The sequence below is a fragment of the Saccopteryx bilineata genome, chromosome X, assembly GCF_036850765.1.
Source record: "Saccopteryx bilineata isolate mSacBil1 chromosome X, mSacBil1_pri_phased_curated, whole genome shotgun sequence".
NCBI lineage: Eukaryota > Metazoa > Chordata > Mammalia > Chiroptera > Emballonuridae > Saccopteryx > Saccopteryx bilineata.
Window position 1 is genome coordinate 128,538,779 of NC_089502.1, and position 22,481 is coordinate 128,561,259.

The following is a 22,481-nucleotide window of genomic DNA, read 5'->3' on the forward strand; positions in this document are numbered from 1 at the left end:
AAGGGAGGGGGAGGAGCAGGACGCATCAACTCATAGTAGCTGCTTCTTGCATGTGCCTTGACCGGACAGGCCCAGGGCTTTGAACCAGCAACCTTAGCATTCCAGGTTGATGCTTTATCTACTCTGCCAGCACAGGACAGACAAGCTTGCTTTTTATTCAACAAATTACGGTCATTGTGCTTGGGGAATGCTAAAACAAATATGGCAGTCTATGCCCTCTAGGGACTTAGAGTTCAAAGTTACAGGCCCTCACAGCTCTAGTTAGTCAGAAGGCATTCATCCTTCTGGAGAAAAAGGACAGAAACAATCAGAACCGAGGGGCAGGTACATAATTAGTCACCCACCCAGTATGGCTGCCCTTCTCGGGGCAGCCCACCCTTTCTCCCCTTTTGGTCTCATGTCCAAAGGGAAGACTCAACTTATGGATCAAGGCTTGACTCGTCAGAAATATGTAGGAAATCTGCAAAGCGCCGCAGCTATCCTTAAATATCATGTCTAGGAATCGGAGAATGGAAGTTACTAAATAACGAGACCGTAGGAAATAATTGCCTATTAGTGCACAAAGCAGAAGACACCTCCTCTTTTCCCCCTCTTTTCCCGGGCACACAGAAGAAATTTTAAAGTTTAGAATCCGGCTTCCCATTCATAAACTGGCAATTAAATGTTAACAGTGAATCCAGGGAAATGGATACTTCAAAGAAGGAAATGCAGGGGCAGGAGCTCCACCTGAGCAGCCTCTGCTGGCCGGAGAAACAAGGCGCAGACCCACGTGCTGGGCCCGATGCCAGGGACAACAGAGGTTATCACCTGAGAACTCATTTTGGAGGTGGACCGTGTGGGGTGAGTCCTTCCTTCTGGGGGGATGATGGAAGTGGGAGCACGGGGCAAGATCAGAAGGGGCCCCAACCACAGGACTGAGGAAATTGTAATATATTTTAAGGTCTCCGTAAAAGGTTAATTATAGGAGGGTGCTATCGGAGAGGAAGAAGCGAGATATGCAACTAGTATTTCTTAGTGCTGGCTATGAGTGGCGTGCCTTGCTTGACATTTTACACATGTGATTTCATTTAGTCTTAAGTGCCAGGTATTATTACTTATTTTTACATATGTCCTGCTGTGTCATCTACATTCTATTAAATTGAAGAGATATATGTTGTTATACTAAAAACAGAGTTAACTATGCAGTTTCTTTTTTTTTATATTTTATTTATTAATTTTTTTTTTTTTTAGAGAGAGAGGAGAGAGAGAGAGAGAAGGGGAGGGAGGAGCAGGAAGCATCAACTCCCATATGTGCCTTGACCGGGCAAGCCCAAGGTTTTGAACCGGCAACCTCAGTGTTCCAGGTCGACGCTTTATCCCACTGCGCCACCACAGGTCAGGCAACTATGCAGTTTCATTCAGAGTTTCAGGGGACGCTGGGAATGAAATCAGCCATTTAAATAAAGCTGACCTGGATAAATATAATCTGGAAGAATAAGGGTTTTTCTTCCTATGAAGCCCTCCGATCTGTATTGTTGAGATTTCTGTCATCATGGAAGCATAGAATGTTAGTGATTCTGTAGTCCAAATTCCTCATCTAAGAAAACGGAAGCCCAGAGAGGGTAAAGCACTTGTCCAAGGTCACACAGCTGGAAAGTAGGAGAGTCAGAAATACAGCTGAGGTCTCCTGACTCTTACGCAAGAGCTCTTTTAATATGATATATCATTGTGTAATTATAGCCCACATAGATCTGGCAAAAATGGAAAGTTTAAAAACAGATTTTATCAAATACTGTCTTAAGACGAGCTTAGGGAAACAACTGTAAATTTTCAACACATTTGGTTCCCTTTTCACCTTTCTTTTTCTTTTTCTTATTCTTTTTGCAAGAGAGAGAGACAGACTGGGAGGGACAGTTGATGCTTCAGAGATGAGAAGCATCAACTTCATAATTGCGGCTACTTAGTTGTACGTTGATTGCTTTCTTGTATGTGCCTTGACTGGCAGGCTCAAGGCGAGTCAGTGACCCCTTGCTCACCTCAGTGATCTTGGTCTCAAGCCAGAGACCATGGGGTCATGTTGATGGTCCCACACTTAAGCCGGTGACCTTACACTCAAGTCAGCGACCTTGAGGTTTCTTTTTTTTTTCTTTTTTCCGAAGCTGGAAACGGGGAGGCAGTCAGACAGACTCCCACATGCGCCCGACCGGGATCCACCCAGCATGCCCACCAGGGGGCGATGCTCTGCCCCTCCGGGGCGTTGCTCTGTTGCATCCAGAGCCACTCTAGTGCCTGGGGCAGAGGCCAAGGAGCCATCCCCAGTGCCCGGGCCATCTTTGCTCCAATGGAGCCTCGGCTGCGGGAGGGGAAGAGAGAGACAGAGAGGAAGGAGAGGGGGAGGGGTGGAGAAGCAGATGGGCGCTTCTCCTGTGTGCCCTGGCCGGGAATCAAACCCGGGACTCCTGCACACCAGGCTGACGCTCTACCGCTGAGCCAACCCACCAGGGCCGACCTTGAGGTGTCAAACCTCGGACCTCAGTGGTGTCCCAGGCTGACGCTGTATCCACTGCGCCACCACCGGGTCAGGCCCCTTTTCACAAATCAAGATTCTTTAGTGCACACATTTGTTTAATTACAGCCAGAATGCTTGCTCTCGACAGTTCCAGTCTCCCCAGTATCTTCCTCTTCCTAAGTCTTCCCTCTCTGCCTGTGTCCCTATCCCCCATACCAGGAACGGGACTGAGAAGCAGGACTCCACAGTATGGACCGGGAATGCCCACAGCCTGAGACAGGTAAACAATCAACTTGCTAAGAGATCCCTGTCACCGTAAAAGGCTTCAGGAAGCTGCCCCATCCTGGACTCCTTTGCAGAACAGTTCCACAGGCCATAGGACTTTCTGCTCATGGAGGATTCCCTCTGGGCGTCTTGTCAATGAGTGTGGGCATCACAATACCATCATTTTTTCGGAGATGACTGCTATCTCAGAACTTTGAAAATGATCCACTGTTCTTCACTATGCTCTTCCCTCATAGACAGCATACACACTCATCATCTGGCAGGAAGAATGGGTTTTCTTATCCAAGCACGAGGCTCACACAAGGCCACACTGTTGGCATGGAACCAAAGGGTAATGGACTCTGTAAGTGCTTTCCAGTTGTGGCGCTGAGTGCACTGTGTGGCAGATAAAGCAGGGTTTTTTGAGACCAGGCAGACCTAGATGCAAATCCCAGCACAGCCAGTTACCAGCTGTGTGATTGTGGACAGGCTTTGGAATCTCAGGATGACTCTCTTTAAAACGGTCTCCTCCTAGGGTTGCCAATATGAACTGCTGTTGTAAAGTCCTTTGTACAGTGCTGAGAATATAGTAGGTACCCTCTGAATGTGTATTCCTTTCTATCTACCTGGCAACATAAGGTTTATAACAATTTGTGGGTTAGTAAGAGTAACTGTGAATGGTTCAAGGGTGAGAGAAGGATGTCCCTAAACCTATTTTTATCCTGCCCTTACACATGGTCATTCTCTTATTCAAGGACCTTTGTCATGAAACTTTGACATTCCTCATGAATGACAAATGTGAAATGCTCTGTTAATGTTTTCCAAGCAAGGAGGCCTGCCCCAGTGCCCACAGAATCAGGCCTCATCGCAGAGGCTGGGTGACCAGTATACCAATGCCTGTTGCACTCTGCCCATCGTGTTTGATCTGCCTGGCCAGACATCACATGGACAAGGTCCAATCCAGAGCCATCACCTGAGATAAATTATTTACAGCCCTGACTCACTTTAGAAGTGGACTTCATCTGTGACCCGATTAACAGTCAGCTATAAACCACACTTGAAGATTTCTTTTTTAAAGAGGTGGGCTTGGTAAAAGTAGAAAATGTTGAAAAGGCCATTATGCAGAACATATTAGTTCACAAAACATTTTTTCCTTCTTTTTAAAAGCAGATATTTTAGGCCCTGGCCAGTTAGCTCAGTTGGTTATAGTGTCAGGCTGATACACTAAGGTTGTGGGTATTGTTGTAGTCTCCACAATAATTTTAGCGATAGAAAAAATCAGACAAAAATCTTTGCCTTGGCCCTGGCCAGTTGGCTCAGTGGTAGAGCATCGGCCTGGCATGCGGAAGTCCCGGGTTCGATTCCCGGCCAGGGCACACAGGAGAAGCGCCCATCTGCTTATCCACCCCTCCCCCTCTCCTTCCTCTCTGTCTCTCTCTTCCCCTCCCGCAGCCGAGGCTCCATTGGAGCAAAGTTGGCCCAGGCACTGAGGATGGCTCCATGGCCTCTGCCTCAGGTGCTAGAGTGGCCCTGGTCCCAACAGAGCGATGCCCCAGGTGGGCAGAGCATCACCCCCTGGTGGGTGTGCCGGGTAGATCCCGGTCGGGCACATGCGGGAGTTTGTCTGACTGCCTCCCCATTTCCAGCTTCAGAAAAATACAAAAAAAAAAAAAATCTTTGCCTCTTTGTGATGCTTAAATTCTAGTCAGTATCTTAGCTGAATGCAAGTGATTCTGTATTTTTCAGTAAATATTCTGATTTTAATTGGGTTTCTTGTGGCCCCCAACAGTCCCACATCTCATTGTGAGTTAAGAAATTGATATTGTTGGCCCTGGTCAGTTGGCTCAGTGGATAGAGTGTTGGCCTGGCATATGGACGTCCTGGGTTTGATTCCCAGTCAGGGCATCAAAGAGAAGCATCCATCTGATTTTCTCCCCCTCTCTCTTCCCCTTCTCTCCCTCTTCCCCATCCCACAGCCAGTGGCTCAGATTGGTTCAAGCATCAGCACCCGGGCACTGAGGATGGCTCTGGTTGGTCTGAGTGCATCAACCTCAGGTGCTAAAAATAGCTCAGTACTTGAACTTCGGCCCCAGATAGGAGTTGCTGTATCCCAGTTGGGGCATATGTGGGAGCCTGTCTCACTATCTCCCCTCCTCTCACCTAAAAAAAAGAAAGTAAGAAAGAAAAGTAAATTTATATTGTTATTTCATTTATCAGTCTTTTGTTTGATGTGAATCCTGCTAAGGATACTGATTGAATTTCAGTGAAGTGACAGATCAAGTTTCTGGCCTGTGTATTTAAGGCCGGTACCTGAACCATGGTGAATTCAAAAAGGCATTTCAACCCAGTGAGCCAGCACGGGAGACAGACAGCCACCTGGCTTTCTCCAGTGAATACTCCGAGGGTGAACGTTTCCTATATTCGGAATGTTTCAACTTCTTCATATATGTGAAAGGGATACAAGAAGGAAATATTGCATTGTAAGCACTTATCTTTATGTTTTCAAGTGCTTCTTTTTTAAGGAAACAAACCCAGAGATGTTCAGTCAGGCTTACATGGTGCAGCTCACACGCTTGCAGAAAACAAACAAACAAACAAAATGACAGCGCTCAGGGCAGGCGAAGCTAGGCCAGAGCGAGGCTGGACCTGCCACCTTGGGGGTTTCTTCGGGACGCCACCCGGCTGGGCACAGGGACAGCGGGCACACGCTTCTCCTCCCTCTGCCCCTGGCTGGCCTGTGCGTCTGTGGCCGTGTTTTCATGAGTGTGACCTCCTCCTTTCAGGTCTAGGAAGTCTCCAGGGTTTGCTTGAGAAGAGTTCGTTCCCTGGGGCCCAGGGGACTCAGGACCTTCTCCGCCACCACGAGAATCAGCGCCTGCTCACCTGGCCCATGGAGGGGCTCTTCCTCAGGCATTCCAAAGACACCTCACGTGTTGTTCTGTTGCCTCATCAAAGCCTAATGAAAAACTGAAACTGCCACCCAGTCCGCAAAACCCGGGGGCTCTTCCCGCCGTTGGGTTCGACCCCCTTAGGTGTGGTGGTGGTCACGGTGCTGAGGAGCGAGGCAGGCAGGCGCGGGAGCAGAGGGGGAAAGGCTCGGGTCCCACAGGCACAGAGCAGCTCCCCACCCCTCGATGGCGACCACTGCAGGAGCCTCTATAAACGAAATTATAAGCATTTAAATCTATCCTTTGGAAGGAGTACTAATCTTGAAACCCTGTGATTAGTGTAATTATTATGAACTATTTTTTTTTGAGAGAGAGAGGGAGGGACCAGTAGGGACCGACAGACAGGAAGGGAGAGAGATTTATCAGCATCATTTCTTCATTGTGGCACCTTAGTTGTTCATTGATTGCTTTCTCATATGTGCCTTGACCGGGGGACTCCAGCCAGGCCAGTGACCCTTTGCTCAGGCCAGCAACCTTGGGCTTCAAGCCGGCGACCCTGCCCTTAAGCCAGCCATCCCATGCTCTCAAGCTGGATGAGCCTGCACTCAAGCCGGCGACCTTGGTGTTTTAAACCTGGGTCCTCACTGTACCAGGCCAATGCTCTATCCATTGCACCTGGTCAGGCTGAACTAATTGATTTAAAATTCATCCTCAGAGGATTCAAGATTAAACAAATTTTCCTATTGATGAACATTTAGATCACTTCCTTTCTTTTCTTCCCACCATTTCAAACAATGCTGTTATGAACGTTCTTCTATATGTCTTTGAGTACAGGAGAAATAGTTTATAAGGTATTTGCCTAGGATTGGAATGCTGGGTCACAGAGTATACGCGATGGATAAAGAAGAAGCGGCGCCTATACACACTGGACTATGACTCAGCCATGAAGAAGGAAATCTTGCCATCTGCAGCTACATGGATGGACCTAGAGGCTGTTCGCTAAGGGAAGTAAGTCAGGCAGAGAAAGACACGTGCCAGATGATTTCACTCATATGTGGAACTTAAAAAAACAAAATAAGCAAGCAGAACAGAAATAGACTCACAGACACAGAGACTATTTTGACCATTGCCAGATGGGAGAGGGGATGGGGGATGGCTGAAAAGAGTGAAGAGATTTAGGAGTACAAATTAGTCATTACAGAACAGCCCCAGGGCCTGACCTGTGGTGGCAGAGTGGGTAAAGTGTTAACCTGGAATTCTGCGGTCACCAGTTCAAAACCCTGGACTTGCCTGGTCAAGGCACATATGAGAAGCAACCATTGAACAGGTAAAGTGAAGCAAGTATGAGTTGCTCCTCCCCCTCCTCTCTGTAAAATCAATAAATTTTTGTGTGTGTGTGAAAGAGAGAGAGAGAGAGAGGACAGATAGGGAGAGACAGGAAGGGAGAGAGATGAGAAGCATCAACTCACAGTTGCGGCACCTTAATTGTTCATTGATTGCTTTCTAATATGTGCCTTGACCAGGAGGCTACAGCAGAAGAAGTGACCCCTTGCTCAAGCCAGCGACCTTGAGCTTCAAGCCAGTGACCCTGTGCTGAAGTTGGTGAGCCTGCGCTCAAGCTGGTGACCTCAGGGTTTTGAACCTGGGTCCTCTGCATCCCAGTCCGATGTTCTATTCATTGTGTCAATGCCTGGTCAGGCTAATCTTCACTTTTGACCTTACTGTGTCATTATTTTAGTGTCATGCCAAGAACAGACCAGTAGGAATAGTCCACCCAGTTACAGAAAATAAGGTCCTGCCACCCCAGCACCAGCTTACATATTTACCATCTGGTTTGGAATTTCATGCTCATGTCTGTCCTCTGTCACTTACTGCTTTTGTGGCGTACAGGACCAAGGGTGGATAAGGATGAAATGTGTGTAAGGATCTAATAACCAATAGATGAGACAGACTCAGATCTCCCTGGAGGATCCAATGACATAGTTATACATTCTGAAACCCAGTGGAAAGAAGTAGAAAATGAGTGTTTTTATTTACTGGTATGAGAAAGGAAAGAGTCTTAGATTAGGAAAAGTAACATTCCGAGATAGTGGTCTGAAACGACAGATTCCAAGGCATTCTGTTTGCAAAATGTCGGGAAGCCATGTAACGATAATCCATTAATTAAGGTAGAACCATGTGTCATTACTTTATAATTTACAAAAGTAAAAATAGCTGTAGAACACATCAGTCCGCATGGAGAAACAAGTGGGGAAACAAATCGGAAAGGGAGAAATGCGGGCCGGAGGCCTGGCAAATGCTGCATGGGTATGTGAGAGGGGACCTGGGAGTCCGACCTGATGCCTTGTGATCAGCAAGTTTCTAGATGATATTTTTTTAGCAAGAGAAAAATAACCAAATTTAATACGTGCGTATGTATGGGAACCCTACATACACGAGAGGCTCAGAGACCTCACCTGGAGGAGAGGTGCAGAGACAGAAAGGGAGATTGAGGTGTGTGAGACATCCTGACTTAAGGATGAGGCCACGCACCTTGAGGGCTTCAAAAGGTCATTGCAGGAGGCCCTGGCCGGTTGACTCAGCGGTAGAGCGTCGGCCTGGCATGCGGGGGACCCAGGTTCGATTCCCGGCCAGGGCACACAGGAGAAGCGCCCATCTGCTCCTCCACCCCCCCTCCTTCCTCTCTGTCTCTCTCTTCCCCTCCTGCAGCCAAGGCTCCATTGGAGCAAAGATGGCCCGGGCGCTGGGGATGGCTCCTTGGCCTCTGCCCCAGGCGCTAGAGTGGCTCTGGTCTCGGCAGAGCGACGCCCCGGAGGGGCAGAGCATCGCCCCCTGGTGGGCAGAGCGTCGCCCCTGGTGGGCGTGCCGGGTGGATCCCGGTCAGGTGCATGCGGGAGTCTGACTGTCTCTCCCCGTTTCCAGCTTCAGAAAAATACAAAAATTCCAAAAAAAAAAAAAAAGGTCATTGCAGGATGACAAGAAGAGCAAGTGTTTAGTAAATACAGTACAAGTTTTCTCTGCCCCTTACGCAGGGCCCCTATTCAAGTATTAAGTAGTTAAATGGAGGGGCAGAAGTTTCTCTTGAGCCTGTGGCTACTAAAGTTGCCTTTAGCTCAAAACAACCTGTGCACCGCAGAGGCACATCTTGGGGTGACTCATTGTATCTGTATCTCATGAAATCATTCTTAGTCTTGAGAAAAGTTCAGTTCAGGTAAACGGTTGTATCTCATTTCAGAAGGCAGTGGTCCAGATGGGTGCCCAAAGTTAGGCCTATGGTGTACGCAATCATGTATTTAATAAGAGGCATCTCTGTGGAAAAACGAAAATTAATGATTGAAACAGACTATAATCTCAGTTTCTGACTTCTAAAGGCAGGCAGTCAAGAATATTTCTAGATGTCTGTCTGGAATTATTTTCAGATGCAGTAGTCAGTCAGGCAACGACAGCCTGATTGGTTCTCCTGTTCTGCAGTTTCTTTTCTTTCCTTTTTTTTTTTTTTGATAGAGACAGAGAGAGAGTCAGAGACAGGGACAGACAGGGATAGACAGACAGGAACAGAGAGATGACAAGCATCAATTCTTCATTGTGGCACGTTAGTTGTTCATTGATTGCTTTCTCATATATGCTTTGATCAGGGGGCCACAGCAGAATGAGTGACCCCTTGCTCAAGCCAGTGACCTTGGGCTCAAGCCAGCAACCTCAGGCTTCAAGACAGCGATTTGGGCTCAAGACAGTGACTCTGCGCTCAAGCCAGATGAGCCAGTGCTCAAGCTGATGAGCTCGGGTTTTTGATCTAGGGTAGAGAGGCAGATGGTTGCTTCTCCTGTGTGCCCTGACTGGGAATTGAACCCAGGACTTCCACATGCCGAGCTGATGCTATACCGCTGAGCCTACTGGCCAGGGCCAGGAATCTTCAGATTGAACTTAAAAAGGTCTCTCAAGGCCAGGAAAAACCCCACATACTTGCCATCAGGTTTCGCCTACAATACCCGTAGATTTGGGTTATTCCTCTCTTCTCGAGTTCCCTAATGTATCCTGAGGTTCTTTCTTTGCATCTCCTGGTAAACAGCCTTCATTCCTTACCTGGAATGACTACTGTGAACCATGTAAGAAAGGTACCAGGTTGTTTTTCAAGGGGGTTTTATTGGCTTCCAAAGTCAATTCCTTAAAGCTTTCTGGTCGTCTGAGCCTGTGCATGTCTCTCTCAAATATGACATTCAAGTCAAAGCCTTCAATATAACTGGTTTCCAATTGTGTTCCATTATAAAGAGAACAGATTCTTATTGAACTTACGTAAACAGATTGCCATGAAAATGAAAACACTCATTGAGAGTTTTTAGTCTTGTTTCCAGACTGAAGGGGACTGTTTGCGTGCACGCATCAAAGTCCAATGAGACACAGATAAGAGTTTGCAGTCAAGAAAGTAAGGGTTTGTTAAAGGTGTAGCCCCATACCCAGAGTCACAGCTAGCTAATGCTCAAACCTGGCTCCCTGATGGCTTCCGGGAGATGGCCTATATAGGGAAGAAGTAATTCATCATGGTGACTGATAGAGTTAGGGTTGTGGTCTGTACTGATTGGTTGGGTAGTTGATTGTTGTATCTGGTCCTGATGTCAGCCATGGAGTTGTTCTGTTTAATTTCACAAGAACTTGTTGTGTGGGATCATTCTGCTTTCCTGGGTCTGGGGCTAAAATACAACCGAGGCCAAGATATTATGTTTAACTTTGTCGCAGTGGTCAACAAACCCAGGACCTTGTTCCTAAGGCTGCTAGATGCTGACCAGAACCTCATTGTCTTTTTTTTTTTTTTTTTTTTTTTTTTTTTTTTTTTTTTTTTACAGAGGCAGAGATAGACAGGGACAGACAGGAACAGAGAGAGATGAGAAGCATCAATCATCAGTTTCTCCTTGCACGTTGCGACTTCTTAGTTGTTCATTGATTGCTTTCTCACATGTGCCCTGACCGCGGGCCTTCAGCAGACCAAGCAACCCCCTGCTGGAGTCAGCGACCTTGGGTCTAAGCTGGCGAGCTCTCTGCTCAAGCCAGATGAGCCCGCGCTCAAGCTGGCGACCTCGGGGTCTCGAATCAGGGCCCTTCCGCATCCCAGTCCGACGCTCCATCCACTGCGCCACCACCCGGTCAGGCCAGAACCTCATTGTCTTGAGGGCTTAATGATTAAGCAAGGAGAGGGAGGTGGCTGAGACAGGGCACTAGGTGAAGACAGTTTGAGTCAAAGGGGGGGAAAAAAAGGCCAAATTAAAGAAAATATGGCTTAGGAAATAAGATTTCTGCATGGTTATAGTCTGAGGGGCTCAATTAGAGAGAAAAAAAGTAAAGGTTTCAGTAGTGCTTACAAAGGTGTAAAGAAGATAAGTTCCTTATATCTGGAAAACAGAAGATTTCAAAAAGTGCAACATTTCAAATAAAAAGTCATAGAATCGTGACCCTTCTCATCAGCTCAGTCAGTCCTGTGTCATGCAACTTGTTCTGTTTGAGTCCCGTTTCCCCATTAGTTTTCTCGACCTCACCTGATCACTGAGGGTGATAGGGTCTGGGATAATTCCAAGAAGTTGGCAAGACTGTTCGTCAAGTCTCATATGATTTGCTCAGTGAAATGGATGCCTCGATGCCTAGAGATTTTGGAAGTTATATCGCAAATGAGGAACATTTTCTAACAGTTTCTTTGCCACTGTGAGGGCTTCAGCCTTCTGGCAGGGGACAGCTTTAATCCACACAGAAAACACAACAACAAGAACATACTGATAACGCAAACTACTAATGGTAATTGAATGGAGTCCAGCCCAGATGTGCTGCGGTAGACGAAGGAATGCGACGCCTGAAGAGAACGCGGGAGCCAGGAAGGACCCAGCTGCCGCCGTAGGCTTCCCGTTGCCCTAACTATAGGTTTCTAGGTGATTTTTTTTAAAAACTGTCTTATCTTTTTATTTATATTTATTTATTTATTTATTTATTTTATTCATTTTAGAGAGGAGAGGGAGAGACAGAGAAAGAGAAGGGGGGAGGAGCTGGAAGCATCAACTCCCATATATTCCTTGACCAGGCAAGCCCAGGGTTTCGAACCGGTGACCTCAGCATTTCCAGGTCGACCCTTTATCCACTGCACCACCACATGTCAGGCTATTTTTAAAATTACTTTATTTAGCAATTAAATTTAATAGGGTGACACTGGTCCATAGGAACACATAGGTTTCAGGTAAACATCCTATAGCATTTGAACCGTTCATTGCATTGTGTGCTCATCATTCATTTTTTTTAAGGTGAGGAGAGGGGAGATAGAGAGACAGACTCTTTTTTAAAAAAATACTTGATTGATTTTACAGAGACAGGAGAGAAAGGGGAGCATGGAATGGGGAGTAACAACTCATAGTTGTTTCAGGCTAGTTGTTCATTGCTTGCTTGCGGTATGTGCCTTGATCAGGAAAGCCCGGGGTTTCGAACCGGCAACCTTGGCATTCCAGGCTGAAGGTTTGTCCACTGCGCCACCGCAGGCCAGGCGAGATGGGCTCTTACATGCATCCCAACTGGGGTTCACTCGGCAACCCCATCTGGGGCTGATGCCCGAGTATCGAGCTACCTTAGCTCCTGAGGCTGGTGAGCTCCATCCAACAGAGCTATCCTCAGCACGTGGGGCTGACACTGAAATCAATCAAGCCACTGGCTGCAGGAGGGGAAGACGGAGAGGAGAGGAGAGGAGAGGAGAGGGAGGTGGAAGAGAAGCAGATGGTTGCTTCTCTTGTGTGCCCTGACTGGAATCGAGCCAGCCAATGCTCTATCCACTGAGCCACCAGCCAGGGCCTCATCCAAATTTTTTTTTTCTTTTTCTTTCTGAAGCTGGAAACGAGGAGAGACAGTCAGACAGACTCCCGCATGCGCCCGACCGGGATCCACCCGGCACGCCCACCAGGGGCGACGCTCTGCCCACCAGGGGGCGATGCTCTGCCCCTCTGGGGCGTCGCTCTGCCGCGACCAGAGCCACTCTAGCGCCTGGGGCAGAGGCCAAGAAGCCATCCCCAGCGCCCGGGCCATCTTTGCTCCAATGGAGCCTTGGCTGCGGGAGGGGAAGAGAGAGACAGAGAGGAAGGAGGGGGGGGGCGGGGGTGGAGAAGCAAATGGGCGCTTCTCCTATGTGCCCTGGCCGGGAATCGAACCCAGGTCCCCCGCACGCCAGGCCGACGCTCTACCGCTGAGCCAACCGGCCAGGGCCCTCATCCAAATTTTTATTTCCCAGTTTGAGTCCCCTGACTCTGCAGAATCCCCAGATTTTGGCAGCAATCGCTGTTCTACGTCGGATCACAAGCCGACTTCCCCAGATCTATCAGCATCATCCAGCTTTTGGGGGCGAGACTGGGGTACAAGACTGTGCCCTCTGGTGGAGAGAGGCACCACTCACTGTGCGTTTGGTAATAGCTATTTAGAAAATGCTTGTTAGCCATCACTTTCTAGCCATTTCGATTTTGGGGATTTTGATATTTAATATTTCTAAACCCCGATCTCCTTATCAATAAGATGGAAATAATGGGATTATCGATCAATGCTTGTTGTGAGGATTAAATAAGATAATTGAGCAATAAGGGCTCAATAAATCATACTATTTCTACAGCTAGTCCCTCTTTTTTTTTTTTAATTTTTATTTATTTACTTTTTTAGATTTTTTTTTTGTACTTTTCCGAAGCTGGAAACGGGGAGACAGTCAGACAGACTCCTGCATGTGCCCGACCGGGATCCACCCGGCACGCCCACCAGGGGGTGATGCTCTGCCCATCCGGGGCTTCGCTCTGTTGCGACCAGAGCCATTCTAGCGCCTGAAGCAGAGGCCACGGAGCCATCCCCAGCGCCCGGGCCATCTTTGCTCCAATGGAGCCTCGGCTGCGGGAGGGGAAGAGAGAAACAGAGAGGAAGGAGAGGGGGAGGGGTGGAGAAGCAGATGGGCGCTTCTCCTGTGTGCCCTGGCTGGGAATTGAACCCGGGACTTCTGCACGCCAGGCCGATGCTCTACCACTGAGCCAACCAGCCAGGGTTTCTTTTTTAGATTTTTATTTATTCATTTTTATTAGAGAGAGAGGGGAGAGAGAGAGACAGGGAGAGATAGAGACAGAACAGGGGAGGAGCAGGAAGCATCAACTCCCATATGTGCCTTGACCAAGCAAGCCCAGGATTTTGAACCAGCGACCTCAGCATTTCCAGGTCGACGCTTTATCCACTGCACCACCACAGGTCAGACCTAGTCCCTCTTTTTATATAAAAATTTTTAAAAGATTTTATTTATTGCCTGAACAAGTGGTGGCACAGTGGACAGAGCATCAGACTGGGACCCAGAGGAACCAGATTTGAAACCCCGACCTTGCTGGCTTGAGTGCGGGGTTACTGACTTGAGTGTGGGATCATAGACATGACCCCATGGTCACTGGCTTGAGCCCAAAGGTCACTGGCTTGAAGCCCAAGATTGCTGGCTTGAGCTAAAGGTCGCTGGCTTGAGCAAGGGGTCACTCACTCTGCTGTAACCCCCTGGTCAAGGCACATAGGAGAAAGCAATCAATGAACAACTAAGGTGCCACAACGAAGAATTGATGCTTCTCATCTCTCTCCCTTCCTGTCTGTCTGTCCTTATTTGTCCCTCTTTCTGACTCTCTGTCTCTGTCAACAACAACAAGAACAGATTTTATGTATTGATTTTTAGAGAAAGGAGGATGGGGAAGAGTTGGAAGCATCAACTCATAGTAGTTGCTTCCCCTATGTGCCTTGATTGGGCAAGCCTGGGGTTTCAAACTGACAACCTCAGCATTCCAGATTTAATGCTTTATCCATTGTGCCACCACAGGTCAGCTAATAAAAAAGATTTTATTTTAGCCTGACAAGGCAGTGGCACAGTGGATAGAGCATCAGCCTGGCCTGACCTGTGGTGGCGCAGTGGATAAAGCGTCGACCTGGAAATGCTGAGGTCGCCGGTTCAAAACCCTGGGCTTGCCTGGTCAAGGCACATATGGGAGTTGATGCTTCCAGCTCCTCCCCCCCTTCTCTCTCTCTGTCTCTCCTCTCTCTCTCTCCCTCTGTCTCTCCCTCTCCTCTCTAAAAAAAAAAATGAATAAATAAAAATTAAAAAAAAAAAAAAAAAGCATCAGCCTGGGACACTGAGGACCCAGGTTTGAAACCCCAAGGTCACCATCTTGAGTGTGGGCTCACCAGCTTGAGTGTGGGATTGCTGGCTTGAGCATGGGATCATAGATATGACCCCATGATTGCTGGCTTGAGCCCAAAGGTTGCTGGCTTGAAGCCCAATGTTGCTGGCTTGAAGCCCAAGGTCACTGGCTTGAGCCCAAGTTCACTGGTTTGAGCAAGGGGTCACTGGCTCAGTTGGAGCCTCCCAGTCACGGCACATATGAGAAGCAGTCAGTGAACAACTAAGGTGCCACAAGTATGAGTTGATACTTCTCATCTCTCTCCTTTCCTGTTTGTCTCTCCTTCTCTGTCCCTCTATCTCTTTTTTTCTCTCTCTCTCTCAAAAAGATTTCATTTTATTGATTTTACAGAGAGAGGAGAGAGAGAGGGAGAGAGAAGGGGGGGGCTTAAGCCTCACTTTAGCTGTTCATTAATTGCTTCTTGTCTGCACCTTGACTGGGCAAGCCCAGGGTTTGGAACCGACAACGTCAGCCTTCCAGGTTGAGGCTTTACCTGCCACTACACCACTTCAGGTCAGCCACATTCCCTTGTTTGTTCAATAAATATTTACTATGTGTTTTTCAACATGTTAGGTCCTGAGGTAAGTACTTGATAAATGGTAGCTATCATACTGCTATTTAGTTATTTGGTCAATTCATGTTATTCCTATTTATTTATTTATTTATTTATTTATTTATTTATTTTAGCGAGAGAGACAGGGGCAGAGAGAGGTACAGATAGGGACAGACAAGCAGGAAGAGAGAGATAAGAAGCATCAATTCTTGCAGCACCTTAGTTGTTCATTGATTGCTTTCTCATAAATGCTTTGACTGGGGGGCTGCAACAGATTGAGTGACCCCTTGCTGAAGCCAGTGACCTTGGGCTCAAGCCAGCGACCTTGGGTTTTAAGCCAGTGACCTTTGGGTTCAAGCCAGTGACCATAGGGTCATGTCTATGATCCCACACTCAAGCCGGATAAGCCTGAACTCAAGCCTGTGACCTCGGGGACTCGAACCTGGGTCTTCTGTGTCCCAGTCCAATGCTCTATCCACAGTACCACTGCCTGGCCAGGCTCAATTCATATTATTCTATAATTGCAATATATCAGGCACTGTGTCAGGCATAGGAGCCAAACCAGTAAGTAAAAGAAAACTTTCGAGACTCTGCATAAGCTTTTCTGGTTCTACCAACGGAACTCTCCTTTTCTGTATGAATTCTTTTAATGTTTTTAACGACACGTTCTCGTCAGTGGAAGAGATCACGGTTCCATGCCCTTCTGGAGCATGCCAGGCCTGGCTGACTATAGGCTGGAAGCAGGTATGCCAATGTGAAAAGCCTTCGCCTCATATTGGCAGGTGGGAGTTAAGCTGCTATTCCCTTCCTTTCCCCTTCTAGAACCTAGTGTACCAGGGAAGTACTAGGGGAAAAATGGCTGTAATAGGAAAAAAAGAATATAGACATAAAGCAACACAGATCAAAATGTCCACTCCAGCCTTCCCATGAGAGACCAGAAGAAAGTAGGGGCCTGTCTTTTCCCAGTTCGCGGGGCAAACCCAGCCCTTTGGACTTCTTCCGCTCCTCAGCCTCCAGCGGATGGCAGTCATCCGGTTCCTTTTGGTGAGACAGGTTAGAGGGTATAAAAGGACTGAGGATTTCTTTGGGCTTGAATCTTGCAAGTAAGTAGAAGAGGGAAGAAAAGAAAGAGGTTCTTACTATGGTCCTTTCTCAGAGAGGTTAAGCTGCAAGACAATCAGATCTTTCCCACTGCCAACATCCATGTGCTCTCATGCATTATAATGCTACAAAGAGCTTTTGTCTCTTTCCCTACTAAATGCCCTCTTCTGTTAAGCTTTTGTAGGAGGCACAGGAATAGGGGTGGGAGGGGGAGGAAAAGACAACCCTTTATGGCAATAAGAAAAACAATTATTTTTAATTTAATAGGAGCTCGAAGGGTTTAGATTAATGCATGGATAACACACTGACTAACTTAAAGTTAGGCTGCTATGGAGAATAGCTTTTGAGGTTGACATTTATCACAGGTTAACTATGTTGTTGTACTGTACAAGAACTCACCTTTTTTTTTTTTTTTTTTTTGCTTTGATGGACCCAATCTTCATTAGGTGGGTTGTAAATATGATCTATAGTGTAGGTCCTTTTGTTTTTATATTATGCTCTTGTGGGAGGCTCTTTAAATGCAATCTGGCAGGTTTTTTTTTTTTTTTTACAGAGGCAGAGAGAGAGTTAGACAGGGACAGACAGACAGGAACGGAGAGAGATGAGAAGCACCAATCATTAGTTTTTCGTTGCGCGTTGCAACTTCTTAGTTGTTCATTGATTGCCTTCTCATATGTGCCTTGACCGCGGGCCTTCAGCAGACCGAGTAACCCCTTGCTGGAGTCAGCGACCCTGGGTCCAAGCTGGTGAGCTTTTTGCTCAAGCCAGATGAGCCCGCGCTCACGCTGGCGACCTCGGGGTCTCGAACCTGGGTCCTTCCACATCCCAGTCCAACGCTCCATCCACTGCGTCACCGCCTGGTCAGGCAATCTGGCAGTTTTTGAAGGCTGGGTTAGGACCAAACTAGCCTTTGAAGGTGGGAGCTTTGCTCACTATTCCTCTTTTTCCATTACTTGTCTGCTCAAAAGTTGGTTTCTGTCATCCAATCAATTAAAATAGAAGTAGATATTGAGAATGAACTGTGTACCCAGACTTGAAATTTACAAGATAACTCTCATCTTCAAGAAGCTTATAGTTTCATTGGAGTATCACAATGGACACTTCAAATAATTAAAGAAATAATACAAGGCAAAGTATAATTAAGTGATAAATTGTCAAGTACAGACTTAGTGAAATAGAAATTTGAGAAAGTAAAAGTTAATAATGATCACAATAGTCAAGGCATTCTCAGAAGAATCAGGACCTCAGTAAGGCCCTGTGAGTCCAGGAAGGGAGGAAGGGACTCGGTGAAGGGAGCACTACAGCATGAACAGACGAGAGCAAGAAAGCGGAGAGTGAAGAGCCTCAGTTTCCCTCTCTGTGAAATGGGTCAGGAGCCAGCTGTGAGCCCGAGGCAGGGACTGTTGTTTGCAGTCTGTGGCTCCAGCATCAAGCAGACTTTCTCCCACAAAGTAGGCGTGTGATGATGTGTGTCTTGACTTGAACAGACACGACACACGGAGAAGGTGGATCAGAGATCTGTCTACCCAGGGACAGAGTTCATGTTAGGAAGTGGTGACACTCCTTCAGCGAGCAGGGCTCAGCTCAGAACCGTCCTGAGAGGCATGTCACCTCCCCCAGGGAATAGAACTAAGTCCTCTGAGAATGCAGCAGAAAGTAATGTCTTCCTACTCAACATACCCTATTTCCCCGTGTATAAGACGCACCGTCATTCTGAGGCCCGAAATTTGAAAAAAAAACTGTATTACATAAAGTTTATTAAACTCAAGTTTTTTTATTTATTTTTATTTTATTTATTCATTTTTAGAGAGGAGAGAGAGAGTGAGAGAGAGAGAGACAGAGAGAGAGAAGGGGGAGGAGCTGTAAGCATCAACTCCCATATGTGCCTTGACCAGGCAAGCCCAGGGTTTCGAACCGGCGACCTCAGCATTTCCAGGTCGACGCTTTATCCACTGCGCCACCACAGGTCAGGCTAAACTCAAGTTTTATTCATCATAAAATTCATACAACTCCTTAAGCAGGAAATGCAAGTAAAAAAACCCTGCAATCACTGTGTAAGACACACCCAGTTTTTAGACCCCAAATTTGTTGAGAAAAGGTGCGTCTTGTACATGGGGAAATACGGTTGGTACTTGGCTGAGAACACATCCCTAGCTGCCTCCACTGCAGGATTCATCTGGCTTGGTAGTGATGGTGACACCCGCTAGGTTGTTCAGGGAACACTCCTTCCAGGAAATAATCAACTGGGCCGTTGATAAGTGGTGCTTGGCCAGCCTCCATGCATACCTTTAATAAAAACAAACAGACTGAAATTAGGCAGGGCTGCGTGATAATGTGACACAGAAGGACAAATAAACATGTTCCCTAATAATGTTTTGAAAGCTCTCTTAGCCTTTTGACAAAGGGTTTAGTTAAAAAACTGGAAAATTCAATTTGGATAATTTAGTCTTTCTTTAAGGGAAGAACTCTCAAATGTCACCTCCTGCCTGTGGCTTTCCAGGCCCGGTCCAGCCTCTTCACGAAGACTCCATCAATACTCCCTGCCAGCAGAACGCGTTATTCACAGCTTCCTGTGAGATCTTGTGCGCATTAGTCATCCTAGCAGTTAGCACACCGCATTTGGTTACATTGCTGGTTTTTTTCTCTACGAGGGTGAATTCCTAGAGGTCAGAAACTGTCCCTGTTTGACCCTGGCACTTTGCATATTCCTCTATTAGAATTACTGTCATTAAATTACATTGATTTGTTTCCACATTCCCCTCTCTCTCATGCTGTTTGCCTCCCCTGTTTAGTCCAGGACTGTGCCTTACTCATCTCTGTATTCTTAGTCTCTGAGATGTCACTGAATCTGTGTGTTTGTGGCAGTGACTGAGGAAGTGGGAGGCCTGTGGGGAGGAGACTCAATGGTGGTGGCATCAGCATTAGAAAGGGGAAGCCCAGGAACTGGTGGGGACTGAATCCAGCTAACACGAGTTCTCTGTGGTGTGGGCTGGCCTGCTCCGGAATGCCGCGAACCCATAGGTTGGCTGCCAGCACGGAGAGGTAGTGTCACAAACCAACGACTTGGTCTCGGCGGGCGCTCGGTCCAGGAATGGTTCCCCAGAATTCTGAGCCTCCTGGGCGTGCCCCACCAACAGTGAACCCCTCTCTAACTCCCTGCCACTCACTCCCCCAGCCACCTGCCATCCACAGTGTTTCAACTCTCACAGTTCCAGACTGGAAGCCACAGACTTCAGATAGAAATGGAGCAGCTCCAATCACCAAAAGACTCAGTCTGGGCTTCCTGGGAGTGATGCTTTCTCTCGTTTTCCACGGCTAGGCCTTTGTACTCTGAAGGGCCCTGAATGTGCAATGTTTTTTTTTTTTTTTTTTTTGAGAGAGAGGCAGGGAGAGGGACAGGAACATTGAGCTGCTCCTGTATGTGCCCTGACCGGGGACCTAAGCGGCACCCTTTACGCCCTGGGACACTGCTCCAACCAGCCGAGCTGTCTGGCCAGGGCTTCTGAATGTGTATTTGATAGCAAACCGAGACTCTAGCAGGCTTGGCCTGAGACATGTATTCTAGTCCATTAGAGTAGATTGCTGTGTGTGTGTGTGTGTGTGTGTGTGTGCGCGCGCGCACGCGCGCAAAGAGACTTTGTAGGAGTAGAATAAGGCTCTTTCCTCCTTCCAGGCTTGTTTTCTGCATTGCCACCCATGAGGCCTAACAGGCACCATATGTGGTGTCCTGAGAAATGTGCTAATCAACTACTTGTAAAAACCAACAAGACAGTTTATCCGTCCCATAAATATACATAAAGATAAAGCAGCTGTAACAGCATCAGTGTTTCTGAACATAAACTAATACTTACGGTCTCACCCTGTCCTTGTGTGGCCCCATCTCCAGATAGCGCAGGGTACAAGTTTACACCCGAAAGCGTGCTGTGGAAATTCAAACAACCGGCATGATTTTAGCATCTAGAAAGTCACAAAGCCTCACTTTAAAGCAAGTTTCAGAAGCTTGTGTGCACTTTGAAGTGTGAGTTTCTGCAGAGATGCCCAGTTATGTTTACAGCTGTTCCCGCCGCCAGGTGGGCTGTAACTATATGGGAGGTATTGCTGGTTTTCCTAGGCTGGGAAACAGCAGCTTTCTGACACTGGCCAAGCCGAACAGGCTGCCCTGGGGTCTGAAGGGAGGTTCTGTTTCCCAGCTGGGGTGGTAGCAGTTGGGGTGGTGTGAAAAAAAATTCTGGATAGTGGCTGGGCAAGAGAATGGGGAGAAATAGTGTGCAGAGTGAGGGATGAATGGGAGAGAACTGAATTTGTTGCAGAAAGTGGTATAAGTGGGAGGGTGGGGAGCATGAGAGGGTGAAGAATGATTGGAAGGCTAGGCATGGGGAGGGGATGCGGACACTGACACCTTATCATTGAAGCCCTATTTTATTGAGAGAGACATCTTTATTGAAGATGACGCTCAGCCCTGGCTGGAGAGCTGGGTTGGTTAGCCGTTAGAGCACCGTCCTGAAGCACAGGGCTTGCCGGTTTGATCCCCGGTCAGGGCACACACAGGAACAGCTGGACGTTCCTGGCTCTCTCTCTCCTTCCTCTCTCGCTGAAATCAATAAATAAAAAATTTTAAAGGAGTTAATAAAAGATGACACCCTGAAATGAAGATATCTTATCCTAAATAGGCCCCCTGATCCCATGTCACTAATAGTACACTGTGTTTTAAATACATGCCATTTTTAAGCAAGAGGAAACTGTTAGAATAAAAAGAGCACTGCTAAAGACACAAACATTTTGCCACTTGCATTTTCGGAGCACACATAAAAGTGGAGCTCAGGAAAGGCAGGGAAAGTGCTAAAAATCACTGCCACTTCAAAATTACCTCGCCCGGGTTCTGCTTCTCACCGGTCTTTTGCGTTTTTTCTTTAAGGATTAGAGCAGGGGTAGTCAACCTTTTTATACCTACCACCCAGTTTTGTATCTCTGTTAGTAGTAACATTTTCTAACCACCCACTGGCTCCACAGTAATGGTGATTTATAAAATAGGGAATTAACTTTACTTTATAAAATTTATAAAGCAGAGTTACAGCAAGTTAAAGCATATACTAATAATTACTTACCAAGTACTTTATGTCGGATTTTTGCTAAGTTTGGCAGAATAAATCTTTATAAAACAACTTACTATAGTTAAATCTATCTTTTTTTTCTTTTCTTTTTTTTTTCATTTTTCTGAAGCTGGAAACAGGGAGAGACAGTCAGACAGACTCCCGCATGTGCCCGACCGGGATCCACCCGGAACGCCCACCAGGGGCGATGCTCTGCCCACCAGGGGGCGATGCTCTGCCCATCCTGGGCGTCGCCATGTTGCGACCAGAGCCACTCTAGTGCCTGAGGCAGAGGCCACAGAGCCATCCCCAGCGCCCGGGCCATCTTTGCTCCAATGGAGCCTCGGCTGCGGGAGGGGAAGAGAGAGACAGAGAGGAAGGGGGGGGGGTGGAGAAGCAAATGGGCGCTTCTCCTATGTGCCCTGGCCGGGAATTGAACCCGGGTCCCCCGCACGCCAGGCCGACGCTCTACTGCTGAGCCAACCGGCCAGGGCCTGTGCCTTTTATTTTAATGATACATTTGATGCCAGCTTTATTACCTTGACACCACATCAGACTAGAACTAGTGGAATAAAACAGAACACCATAAAGATGGGGTGGAGAATTTGTTACTTACGGACAGTGATCCGCACCACTATACAACTATGGCATGTTTCCTGGTCTGATTTTGTGACCACTCTGTCTTCTCATTCCTGCTATCCAAAACCTGCAACAACACACATGCACAGGAATCAGGATTATGAAGCTTTTTAAAATTTTTTATGCATGCTGCCAGTTGAGATATTGTAGACACATGGACAAATGCTGGGCTGGCTAGGTTTTAGCTGGGTTTTCCTGAGGTTAGAACTGAGGTTTGTGAGCTAAGTGATGAAATCATTTTTTTTCGTCTTGAAATAACAT

At 47.2% G+C, this 22,481-nt stretch overlaps 1 long non-coding RNA gene, 1 other non-coding gene and 1 pseudogene across 2 annotated transcripts; 2 read left to right on the top strand and 1 right to left on the bottom strand.

The window, feature by feature from the left end:
* The first annotated feature begins 616 nt into the window (after positions 1 to 616).
* LOC136317872 (uncharacterized) lies at positions 617 to 19,229 on the top strand. Its single transcript, XR_010727899.1, has 3 exons — positions 617 to 840; positions 2,708 to 2,768; positions 18,950 to 19,229. It is a non-coding gene; the product is annotated as an uncharacterized lncRNA (long non-coding RNA).
* TRNAA-GGC (transfer RNA alanine (anticodon GGC)) lies at positions 4,053 to 4,128 on the top strand. Its single transcript has one exon. It is a non-coding gene; the product is annotated as a tRNA-Ala (tRNA).
* LOC136317296 (jupiter microtubule associated homolog 1 pseudogene) lies at positions 5,377 to 8,146 on the bottom strand (annotated as a pseudogene).
* Positions 19,230 to 22,481: the final 3,252 nt, after the last annotated feature.